The sequence below is a fragment of the Schistocerca serialis genome, chromosome 10 (genome assembly GCF_023864345.2).
Source record: "Schistocerca serialis cubense isolate TAMUIC-IGC-003099 chromosome 10, iqSchSeri2.2, whole genome shotgun sequence".
NCBI lineage: Eukaryota > Metazoa > Arthropoda > Insecta > Orthoptera > Acrididae > Schistocerca > Schistocerca serialis.
In genome coordinates this window covers 188,737,795-188,749,872 of record NC_064647.1, presented here as the reverse complement: position 1 = coordinate 188,749,872, position 12,078 = coordinate 188,737,795, and the positions used below count along the sequence as shown (strand labels likewise).

The 12,078-nt window shown below is 42.5% G+C and overlaps 1 protein-coding gene across 1 annotated transcript in view; it reads right to left on the bottom strand.

Moving 5' to 3' along the window:
• The window catches only part of LOC126424665 (uncharacterized protein CG43867), a 448,798-nt gene that overhangs the window by 225,564 nt on the left and 211,156 nt on the right, over window positions 1–12,078 (bottom strand). The gene's annotated exons all lie outside the window — the stretch shown is intronic.

Genomic DNA, 12,078 nt, shown 5'->3' with positions numbered 1-12,078 from the left:
TTGGAACGGACTAATTGTATCGAAACAGGGATGTTTCATTCCGCTCTGTGTCGGGCGAGATTCGGGCTCGGCACAGGTACTGAAACACAACATACCGCTTCAAGAAACACTTTCAAGAGTGTCGAAATCTTTTTGACAAGAAATAGCATGAAGCTTAAGAAGATATCCGAAAATAAAGCTTCGTTTCTAGCTGACTGTGCTATTCCGAAATGGCGTAACATCTGCTTTATAAACACTAACAAAACAATAAAACAATGCATACTATTCACATTCAAAATAATAAATATGTGAAAATAATTTAGTTAAATTACACTTTTTTATAACATACGCTTCTCTGTTCATGTGTAATAATCATATTAAGAAACGCAAGTAAGCCTACAACATTTTGAATAAAAAAAAGGCGTAGAGTGACAGTTATTAGACATATACATAAATCTGATGTAGGTATAATTGCAAGCAATCTGTTTGACATGTCACTGATAGTGTAATGGTGAACGGGAAGGGCTGGGAAGCATGGTGAATTTATAGTAATGGTTCGAAACACCTTGAAAGACAAATTTTTTTCTGTTATATTTTGTTATTTATTCGGATTATTTGGCGTTATTTGTGAGTCTGTAGTCACTGTGCCTATTATCCACAATGATTCCCTTTGTGTACATGGAAATTATCAGGATGGGTATATTCCTCGTACTAACGGAATGTGGGAATCCCAGTAGCATATCCGTTGTTTCTGCAGTTTGCTCCCACCTCCAGTTCCGTTCGTGGCGGTTCTTCTATCTTCAGCTACGGCTGTCCTCAGCCAATTGAAAAAGTATGAAAGTCACACAACACGAAAGCAGCGCATTTGCAGCAGGAAATACGAAACTGCCAAGACACCTAGGTGATAGTTTGATACTTTCTGCGATATGATTAGCGCTCTCGCACCCCATTTGTGTTTATATGGACATGCTTATACAGTAGACATCCAAGATGATAAAATGTGTAGGGATATTAGATTACAAAACACAAACTGTTTCACTGTTTCGAAACAGCGTATTGAAACATTACATTGTACTGTTTCATTTGTTTCGAAACAGTTATGTGTTTCATTTTGCCCATCTCTACATCAAATCCACACACCAAATCTCAAACAAACATACCACGAAACAATGAACAGTACAACCACAACAACACGCAATGCGACGAAAGCTCTGTGCAACAACAAAAGCGTATAGAAATATGCGCGTTACCTCGACACAAAAAATAAAAACACCCCAACATTAAATACTGCAAGTAACACGCCAAACAACACGATAGATATTGAGTCTCGGTCGAAAATGTGTAATAAACAGAAAAATAAAGCATCGCTTTCCTGTCTGCAGATGACAAGCTGTAGATTGTGTAGTAGACCTAAAGCTATTAGCATAAATATCCAGTAGCTCCATGTGAGGTATATAAATAAACACATACATCCACTTTATTTCCAAGTGTACTATAAAACTAAAATCTTTAGGTATATCGTAAATAAACAACATATAATGCGTCAACTCAGTGATACATGTCTCAACTCTATATTGTATACGAACCAGTGTAAAAAGAATTTTGCAACAATCGTTCTTTTTATTGGGGCCGACGCCTGTAAATGTATCGATAAGTGTCATGTATAACTTTGGTATGTGAATCGATTGTGAGCGAGCAACGATGTTGTAAAGCTATATCGCAGAAGTTAAATTAGTATCTCTGATGTGCGCATGGGCGCAGTGGGGCGGACAATGTTAAGCTGTATTAGAGTGAGCAAGCAATGGCAATATTATGTTCCAAATTTGTCTGAACTTCTCAATTTGTTCAATCAACATGATTATATCAAGATTGTAAAGGAAACCGATTTGTGAAGGAGGAAGTCTAATGGAATGACAGAGATAAATATTACAACCATTTTTTTCACTATTGCTACGGGATCGGACTAACTTGGTTATTGTACTGAAAGTTGCTAGATTTCAGAGATAAGAAAGTGTCTTGTTTTGATATTAAGACGTTCATTAAATTTAAAATCAGCCATGAGCACTTCTTCACAGTATACAAAAAAGCTTAGTGTTGTCACTTATGCGCATATTTCATTTTTTTACCAGCCTTTCTCTTACAATTTTTAATGGATCATGGAAGAAAGTGTGTTAGATTTGCAACTAACAAAGAACTCATTGCACCTCTCGAGTGTCTCTGTGTAGATACAGAATTTGCAGCTTTAGCATAGCGGCGCGCAAGACAGAGCAGTAACGCAACGCGCTATCCAGATTTGCGCAGAATAGAGGTAAGGACTAAATATTTTGATTTTTTTATTTATTCAGTCAGGGCCAACTTACGTCATTCAGAGACAGTTTTTGTGATCAGTTTTATAAAACCAGTTACTGTAGGTTTCATGCCAAAGTTTTTTATTCAGGCAGTTTATACTGTTCAAAATTCCTCCAGTGAGATAGCTAACTTTTACAGTATGAAAGTCTTCCCTTTACAATAAGACAATTAATTATTATTACAGTGCAGATTTGCTTTCACATTACGACAGTACAAGTTTCATTACGATAGTTCATTTATTATTATAGCTCAGATCTTACAATCAGAAACAGTACGTCAGTTATATTTTTTAATTATTTTAAATAAAAATTTCACTCTTATGTTTTTATTAAAAGAGAACTTTCAGTATATGGAAGGTGGTTTCGTGATGATGTTACAAACTTTCAAGGATTATGGAGAAGGACAAGTGTATGAATTTGAGGTAAGGGCTCCTGCACCAGAAAGGAACGAGCCGAAAGTTACAAAACGAAAATTGTTCTGGTACTTTTAACATTGGAATGCATGTATCGCTACTGTTGTTGCTAAGACTGAAGGGTAGGGAACTTTCAGAGGAAAGAAGAAATGCTTAGTAAACACGGGCTCTAAAATGCATAACTGAGGACCTATGAGCACTTGTTCAATACAGGAGATTTGTTTCACACTAGCTAGCTCATAGCTCCTCAAGTGCAATCTAGAGCCCATATTTATTAGACATTTTTCTTGCCTTGGTGCATACTACCACCTCTGAAACTCATCTACCCTACAATATTAGTAGCAACAACAGCAACAGTGCATGTATTCCACTGTCAGAGGTATCAAAACGGTTTTCGCTTATAACTTTCGACTCGTTCGTTTCCGGTACAGGGACCCTTACCTCAAATGATAAATTTCTCCTTCTCCATCATCCTTGAAAGTCTGTAACATCATCACTGAATCATCCTGTTTATACATACATGTACACGCGCCGACACCTATAACTTTGAGGCTCTGTAGCGTCGTTGGATGACACTTCCGGACATTTGTTGACTTGCGAAAATCATTTGAATCAATACCACAGCAACGCTGTCTTTCTCGTAGGCCTCGGAACGCAACCTCATCTCAGGAGGCCGCAGTTGCCATAACGTATTGCGCTGTAATTGCTCTTGCGAGCGAAAACCACGTTGTTTACGGAAGTGTGAATTTTTATTACTGACTGGCAACTGAGTACAGAGTTAGACGTAGTTATTAGTGTATTGAGTGAATATTTAGAGTAAGATTTTAAATAAGAACTAATGGTTTACTGAGCGATCACCAGCTGTCGTAGCCACAGGAATTAAGTTCCATACATTTCCAAAAAACAAACGAAACGAAACGAAACTAGAGTAATTCTGGTAAATGTGCAGATTTGTTTTCAGTTGCAAATGCTCGTGTCTGCTCAATACACTTTGCTGATTCGGATTATGAAAAGGATCTGAAAAGGGAACTGTTGAATATTACTTCGAAACGCAAGTTGAAGACTGGCGTTGTTCCAACTCAATAGTCTGTTCATCATAACAACAAACCTGATGTAAACATTACGCCATGTATTCTTCCGCGTTGGCTTGTATCTCACTGGATTTCGTTTCACGTGGAGCGGAAGCCGAGCTGTGACCACTACAGTCAAGTACGATCTTAAGGATACACCCACATAGAGAGCGATAATGCGGGACAACAGCTTTACCGGTGCATTAAACTTGGACAGCAGTGGCCCGCCAGCGGACCAGCTAACCTGCACTGACGTGAGAGGTTGCAGTTCAGACGTAAAAAGAGACGAGCAAAGAAATAATACAGCTTCTAATGTAATTTAATTTTTAAAGAGAATGAAATAATATTCGGAGAAACTCCAGCACTACCGCGCGCTTCTTAGGTCACCAGTCGGAAAGCATAAAACGCACTCGTTCTCACCCGATATGGTATTCTAATTACAAACAAGAGTGATGAAAATTTCTAACTTAAACATAGGGTAATTTTTCTGAGCGAGTTGTGTGTAATGCAAAAGCATAGTGCAGGGATTTCACCGTACTATTGAATACTGAAGTCACTGAAGGTATTAATTACAGTCAGTCGCCTAGTAATCTCTTAGCTCCTTCCTTATCCGAATCCCAGAAATACATTTCAGTTCTGTAAAGTGTCGCCTACCACGTTGGTAACGAGCCAAACAGGAGCCGCATTTTCTGTTCTTCTTTTATGATACTTATCTATCTCTATGGTACAAAACGATGGAGATAGTCCTAATAAATAGGATTGGGTTTTTCATTTTTGCCTTAAAAATTAAATTGTTATGTTTTTTTAATTGGCTCAAAATGGCTCTGAGCACTATGGGACTTAACATTTGAGATCATCAGTCCCCTAGAACTTAGAACTACTTAAACCTAACTAACCTAAGGACATCACACACATCCATGCCCGAGACAGGATTCGAACCTGCGACCATAGCGGTCGCGCGGTTCCAGACTATAGCGCCTAGAACCGCTCGGCCGCACCGGCCGACTTTTTTTAATTTAAGTAACTTTTATGAACAGTCTTTCATAAAACATCGATAGTTAACAATATGTATTTGAAATGAAAACAGGAATTTTGCGTCCAATATGTAATTAGAAACAAGAAGACGTGCATTATTCATAAAAAACGATGATGAGTTTTATAATTACGAGATGTAAGTATTTCAAATCGAACGAGGAAGAAAATGATGGGGGAAGATATTCCTTTTTTTTGTTGACCGCGTTTTGTTCGTTGTTATTCGTTCTATTTGTTGGGGGCGAACGTCCCATGATGCTTGTTCATTAACTAAATTTTTTATTACAAAGGACAGCTAACCCTCTGACCGAACACGCTGAGCTACCGTGCCAGCGTGTGAAGATTTGAATCATTAACGGTATTTGGTTAACATTCCGTTACGTTACCGTCTGCGCTACACGTACAATGTGGGTTGATAAATCAACTGTATTAGATACGGTAGCTGGGAAAACTTCAAAGCCGATTATCTCCGTAAATTTATGAAAAACATTAAGAACAGCATATTTCTCGGCAGTTTTTAACCGTATTACATACGCGTGTTTCACTACGGAACAGAAAGCAGACTCAGCCATTTTCTCATAGTGCGCATTAACAACGCGACAATCCGAGCACAACGCTGCAGAGTCTGTGACTGTACACGATTTTCGAAACTAAAACTACGCAGCTACTGCGTGATAAAGAAAAACGTTGATGGCTATTAATGCATTTGAATATCTTAAAGTTTCATTTAACGTAACTTGGTAATAATTATCTAATACATAAGTAGGACCTTCTTGCAAGAGCGTAATAACACCAGTGTACATGTGCTAAGACTTCCGACCAATCAATGCGTTTGTGTTTGTTTACATGCGGTTTATTCTTATGGTGAACGGATTATAAGTCTACTATCCTCAGTGCTAATTTAGAGTGTAGTAATGAGCCTAATAATGCGAGAAATATTCTGGCAGAAAAACGAAGCTACCACAAAAAAGTGAAGATATATATATTTACAGGTAAATACACTCCTGGAAATGGAAAAAAGAACACATTGACACCGGTGTGTCAGACCCACCATACTTGCTCCGGACACTGCGAGAGGGCTGTACAAGCAATGATCACACGCACGGCACAGCGGACACACCAGGAACCGCGGTGTTGGCCGTCGAATGGCGCTAGCTGCGCAGCATTTGTGCACCGCCGCCGTCAGTGTCAGCCAGTTTGCCGTGGCATACGGAGCTCCATCGCAGTCTTTAACACTGGTAGCATGCCGCGACAGCGTGGACGTGAACCGTATGTGCAGTTGACGGACTTTGAGCGAGGGCGTATAGTGGGCATGCGGGAGGCCGGGTGGACGTACCGCCGAATTGCTCAACACGTGGGGCGTGAGGTCTCCACAGTACATCGATGTTGTCGCCAGTGGTCGGCGGAAGGTGCACGTGCCCGTCGACCTGGGACCGGACCGCAGCGACGCACGGATGCACGCCAAGACCGTAGGATCCTACGCAGTGCCGTAGGGGACCGCACCGCCACTTCCCAGCAAATTAGGGACACTGTTGCTCCTGGGGTATCGGCGAGGACCATTCGCAACCGTCTCCATGAAGCTGGGCTACGGTCCCGCACACCGTTAGGCCGTCTTCCGCTCACGCCCCAACATCGTGCAGCCCGCCTCCAGTGGTGTCGTGACAGGCGTGAATGGAGGGGCGAATGGAGACGTGTCGTCTTCAGCGATGAGAGTCGCTTCTGCCTTGGTGCCAATGATGGTCGTATGCGTGTTTGGCGCCGTGCAGGTGAGCGCCACAATCAGGACTGCATACGACCGAGGCACACAGGGCCAACACCCGGCATCATGGTGTGGGGAGCGATCTCCTACACTGGCCGTACACCACTGGTGATCGTCGAGGGGACACTGAATAGTGCACGCTACATCCAAACCGTCATCGAACCCATCGTTCTACCATTCCTAGACCGGCAAGGGAACTTGCTGTTCCAACAGGACAATGCACGTCCGCATGTATCCCGTACCACCCAACGTGCTCTAGAAGGTGTAAGTCAACTACCCTGGCCAGCAAGATCTCCGGATCTGTCCCCCATTGAGCATGTTTGGGACTGGATGAAGCGTCGTCTCACGCGGTCTGCACGTCCAGCACGAACGCTGGTCCAACTGAGGCGCCAGGTGGAAATGGCATGGCAAGCCGTTCCACAGGACTACATCCAGCATCTCTACGATCGTCTCCATGGGAGAATAGCAGCCTGCATTGCTGCGAAAGGTGGATATACACTGTACTAGTGCCGACATTGTGCATGCTCTGTTGCCTGTGTCTATGTGCCTGTGGTTCTGTCAGTGTGATCATGTGATGTATCTGACCCCAGGAATGTGTCAATAAAGTTTCCCCTTCCTGGGACAATGAATTCACGGTGTTCTTATTTCAATTTCCAGGAGTGTATATTACCAACTAATGAAGAAAATCACTACTAGACAAAACGTTAACCGTGAAAATAAAAACAGTTGTTAATGCGACAATGCCGACAATTAGAAACTACAGAAACAGAAATATAAGACCTTAGGAAAAAGAATGCAAAAAAAAAGAGGTTCAAATGGCTCTGAGCACTATGGGACTTAACATCAGAGGTCATCAGTCCCCTAGAACTTAGAACTACTTAAACCTAACTAACCTAAGGACATCACACAGATCCATGCCCGAGGGAGGATTCGAACCTGCGACCGTAGCGGTCGCGCAGTTCCAGACTGAAGCGCCTAGAACCGCTCGGCCACTCCGGACGGCAAAAAGAATGCAGATTTACTGGATCACCTCTCCCGATGTAACGCTGAGTTACTGAAATTAAAACTTGCTCTAAAAGTGAAAGGCGTCTTTTTCTGACGGCCAATAACAAATCATTATGAAAGGGCGGTGTACTAACTAACACTTTACGTTGACTACCTTATAAGACGTTATCTTTTGTCAGGACTTTGCTGTAATGTGTTTCATAAGGACAAGCACTTTCATCACTATGGAAGCTATTAACATGGAGAAAACATGCAAATTTAGTTAGCGAACTAAGAGTGAACGACGACAGAAACTGAAAATGAAAAAAGTTGTGACATAACTTTCCAGAATAGAAAGAGAAAACCTGTTAAAACAGTTAAAGAGTTTAAAATGGCATTCTGGGCTTCTCTGAACAACGGGTCTTTGTCAGCCTGTGTGAGGCTCTTCACGCAAAGGGGGTCGGGAGGGGGGGGAGGGGGGAAAGGGTCCCTCCGACATGTTGAAAGAGCTTGACATCGTTCAGAGACTTTACACTAGCATTTCACCGACGACAGAAAAAGTAGTCTAATACACAATTCAAAAAAACTTTTGCGTCACCCCGGTTCCCAGAACTCAAGATAGACGTTGACTCTGGATATTGTATCACAGGCACACTGGATATTGTATCATAGGCACAGTCCCTTTGACTGTGCAGTGATTTCACTAAACCTGCACAAGGATGTTAACAACCATGCATGAGCAGCGCCTATTAGACGGAGAGGTTCCGAGAGCCGATCAGTTCGAATAATTCCACCAGGACGGAGGTACACGGCTCTGTTTTGTGCAGTTCAACCATACTTAGATGGCCAATACCGTGGATCGATCGTGTCCGCATTGTTACTTTTTGCCAGGAATGGCTCTGAACAATGGAAGTGTCCAGGCGTCTCGGAGAGAACCAAACCGATGTTGCTCGGACATGCAGGAGATACAGAGAGACGATGACATGCCTCGCTTAGGCTGCCCAGTGGACGACCGCTACGTACTGATTATGGCTCGGATGAATCCCGATGGCAACGCCACCATGTTGGATAATGCTTTTTCTTCGACCACAGGACGTCGCGTTACGACTCAAACCGTGTGCAATAGGCTGCATGATGTACAACTTCACTCCCGACATCCGTGGCGAGGTCCATCTTTGCAACTACGACACCATGCAGTGCAGTACAGATGGGCCCAGCAACATGCCGAATGGACCGCTCAAGACTGGCATCACGTTCTCTTCACAGATGAGCGTCGCATATGCCTTCAGACAATCGTCGGATACATGTTTGGAGGCAACCCGGTCAGGCTGAACGCCTTAGACACACTGTCCAGCGAGTGCAGCAAGTTGGAGGTTCCCTGCTGTTTTGGGGTAGCATTATGTGGGATAGCTGATGGTCATGGAAGGCGCCGAAACGGCTGTACGTCACGTGAATACCATCCTCCGACTGATAGAGCAACCATGTCGGCAGCTTATTGACGAGGCATTCGCCTTCACGGACGATAATTCGCTCCTCCGTCGTACACATCTTGTGAATGACTTCCTTCAGGATAAGGACATCGCTCGACTAGAGTTGCCAGCATGGTCTACAGACATTAACGCTATCGAACATGGCTGGGATAGACTGTAAAGGGCTGTTTATGGACGACGTGATTCATCAGCCACTCTGAGGGATCGCAGTTGAGAGTGTGACAATCTGGACCAACAGTGCCTTGATGAAGTTTTGGATAGTATGCCACGACGAATACAGGCATGCATCAACGGAAGAGGACGTGCTACTGGGTATTAGAGGTACCGGTGTGTGCAGCTATCTAGACCACTACCTCTGAAGGTCTCGCTGTATGCTGGTACAACATACAATGTGTGGTTTTCATGAACAATAAAATGGGTGGAAATGATGTTTATGTTGATCTCTTTTCCAATTTTCTGAACAGGTTCCGGAACTCTCGGAACCGAGGTTATGCAAAACTTTTTTGATGTGTGTATAAGGCTTAATAATAACAAAAACAATAATTGGGGTAAAAAACAAGTTGGCAAACATTATCAGAGAAACGTTAACAGACACAACTTCCAAAGTGAAGTTTATGGGAGAACTGCCCCAACCATTTGAAATCAAGACAGGTGTGCGACAGGGCGATGGATTATCACCATTATTATCTGACTGTGTCCTGGAGAAGATTGTGAGAATTTGGAATTCCGAATTTTAAAATCAAGGGATCAGCCCAATGTGTCTAGGGCGAAACTCGGGAAGAATCAAAGTAAACTGCTTGGGTTTCGTTGATGATTTTGCAATACTTTCAGAGAACTTAGAAGAAGCGACCATACACATCAACCTACTAGACAGAATCGCTGGCAAGGCAGGACTTAGGATCTCGAAAGAGAAGACCAAATTCGTGACAAGTGACAAACATGGGCCAAAATTCCTTGAAACAGAGATGGGACGGAATGAGAGGGAAAAAAAATTTAAATGCCGGTGACGCCGTACACGAGAACGGACTGGAGAAAGCTGCTGTGCGGGACCGAATCTCAAAAACGGAGAGAGCTTACGGATTAACTAAAAACATTTACAACATAAAGTGCATCGTTTGGAATGCGAAAATAAAGCCCTACAATGCTGTGGTTAAAACGAAGTGCCTGTATGCCAGCGAATGCCTCTCAGTGGATTACAAGTTAGAAAAGCTGGAGTACATCTACATCTACCTCTACACGGATACTCTACAAATCATATTTAAGTGCCTGGCAGGGGGTTCATCGAACCACCTTCACAATTCTTCATCATTCCAATCTCGTATAGTGCGCGGAAAGAATAAACATCTGTATCTTTCCGTACGAGCTCTGATTTCCCTTATTTTATCGTGGTGATCGTTCCGCCCTATGTAGGTCGGTGTCAACAAAATATTTTCGCATTCTGAGGAGAAAGTTGGTGATTGGAATTTGGTGAGAAGATTCCGTCGGAACGAAAAACGCCTTTCTTTTATGATTTCCAGCCCAAATCCCGTATCATTTCTGTGACATTGTCCCCCATATTTCGCGATAATACAAAACGTGCTGCCTTTCTTTGAACTTTTTAGATGTACTCCGTCAGTCCTACCTGGTAAGGATCCCACAACGCGCAGCAGTATTCTAAAAGAGTACGGACAAGCGTAGTGTAAGCAGTCTCCTTAGTAGGTCTGTTACATTTTCTAAGTGTCCTGCCAATAAAACGCAGCCTTTGGTTAGCCTTCCACGCAACATTTTCTACGTGTTCTTTCCAATTTAAGTTGTTCGTAATTGTAATTTCTAGGTATTTAGTTGAATTTATGGCTTTTAGATTAGACTGATTTATCGTGTAACCGAAGTTTAACGAGTTCGTTTTAGTACTCATGTGGATGACCTCACACTTTTCGTTATTTAGGGTCAACTGCCACTTTTCGCACCATTCAGATATTTTTTACAAATCGTTAAAACTCGAAAGAAGAATATTACGGAAAATCATGGTCCCAACCCTGGTTGAAACTGGCTGGAAACTTCGAAGTACCAAAAAAATCTACAAAAAGACGGAGAAAATCTCGGAGACCATAAAAAATAGGAGGTTATCATTTCTAGGGCACCAGTACAGAATGGACAAAACCAGACTAGCCAAAAGGATATTCGACTACTTGTGGAAAAAGAAGGCGACAACGACATGGATTAAGGAAGCTCGTAAAGACCTGGAAAGATTCAACATCCAGGAAGTTCAGATGTTAAATAGGGATACATTTCGGTCCATGATTCAAAATTTGGAAGTATTTCAAGCGGAAATAACTAAGAAGACTGGAAGAGCCTGGGCGTATGAACAGAAGTAACAGCAGTGTCCATATGAAGGAGTACTGGAGAAAGAGGAAACTTCAGATAAAGAAGAAATGCAACTGTAGCGTGGTCATATGTGATCAGTTCGCAAATAAAGAAAATAACAACAATAATACGAGGGGTGTCCGTAAAATAAGGTTCCCAATTTTTTCACAGTGTAAAACATGTTTATTTATAAATGCGTACATTTTTGGAAAGTTCAGATTTTAACCTATTTTTCTACATAGTCGCCACTGAGGTCAATACATTTTTGCATGTGGTGTACGAGTTTTTAATGTCCGAGTCAAAAAAAAAAAAAAAAAAAATCTGCCGCCAAGCCGCACCGATACCTCGAGAACCGCTTCTTCCAGCTCTTCTCTGTCGCTGAAATGCGTTCCACCCAGGTGTTTCTTCATGTCAGGGAAGAGACAGTAGTCACTTGGGGCTAAGTCCGGGCTGTAGGGTGTGTGTTTGACAATGTTGTTGTTGTTGTGGTCTTCAGTCCTGAGACTGGTTTGATGCAGCTCTCCATGCTACTCTATCCTGTGCAAGCTCCTTCATCTCCCAGTACCTACTGCAACCTACATCCTTCTGAATCTGCTTAGTGTATTCATCTCTTGGTCTCCCTCTACGATTTTTACCCTCCACGGTGCCGTCCAATGCTAA